The following is a 1,067-nucleotide window of genomic DNA, read 5'->3' on the forward strand; positions in this document are numbered from 1 at the left end:
TATCCTGTCCTGAGGCTACACTCAGTTTAGATATGTGCATGCTAAGTCACTTCAGTCGGGTCCAGGTCTGACTCTTTCCAACCCCATGGACTGTAGCCCGCCAGGCTCCTCTGTCCATGGGATTCTCCAGGCAAGAATATTGGAGTGGGTTGCCATGACCTCCTCCAGGGGATTTTCCTGACCCAGGGATCAAACCCGCATCTCTTGCGTCTCCTTATTGGCAGATGGGTTCTTTACCACTGGTACCACCTGGGAAGTCTCAGTTTAGATATCGTGGCAGGCAAATTCTGCACTTTCCCTTTTTTGGCATCCTCTATTATGAGAATGTATCTGGCCGGTTAGCTCAGTTGGTTAGAGCGTGGTGCTAATAACACCAAGGTCACAGGTTCGATCCCCGTGTGGCCAGATTTTGTAGTGACTACCGCTTGGCTACTCCCCGGTGACTCAGATGGTAAAGCATCTGCCTACAATGCGGGAGACCTGGGTTCAATCCCTGGGTCGGGAAGATCTCCTGGAGAAGGAAATGGCAACCCACTCCAGTATTCTGCCTGGAAAATCCCATGGATGGAGGAGCCTGGTAGGCTACAGTCCATGGGGTCACAGAGAGTTGGACACGACTGAGCGACTTCACTTCACTTCACTTCATTATAAGAACACCAGGTATCACAATGCATCATTCATTCATCCATTCTTTGACCTTTCTCTCCCCTTTTGTCACAGTTACAGGAAAATTTTAGATGGGTCAAGTAACTCAGTTTTGCTCAACAACCTGGATGAGACAGAGTCATTATCTACTTAAGAGAAAACAATATTTTCAATATTTATGGTCAATAAAATAACCTCCACAAATGTAAAAGCAAACATGGAAAAATATAGCCTTATAAAAGGAACAAGTAGAATCATTTCCCCTGGCATATCAGTGTAATTTTTTCTCTCCCAATGACAATCAAGACCACAAATCCTCTCTATGTGTGAGAAAATGGAGCTGGGGATTCTAGTCACCGACTTGCTAATTAATACTTGAACCAAGAACGCTCTGCTAGAGATATTAGAAATCAAGTTCCCCG

General features: G+C 45.5%; 1 non-coding gene across 1 annotated transcript; it reads left to right on the top strand.

Moving 5' to 3' along the window:
* The first annotated feature begins 331 nt into the window (after nucleotides 1–331).
* TRNAI-AAU lies at nucleotides 332–406 on the top strand. The gene has a single exon. It is a non-coding gene; the product is annotated as a tRNA-Ile (tRNA).
* The last annotated feature ends 661 nt before the right edge of the window (nucleotides 407–1,067 follow it).

This window comes from Cervus canadensis, chromosome 28, assembly GCF_019320065.1.
Source record: "Cervus canadensis isolate Bull #8, Minnesota chromosome 28, ASM1932006v1, whole genome shotgun sequence".
NCBI lineage: Eukaryota > Metazoa > Chordata > Mammalia > Artiodactyla > Cervidae > Cervus > Cervus canadensis.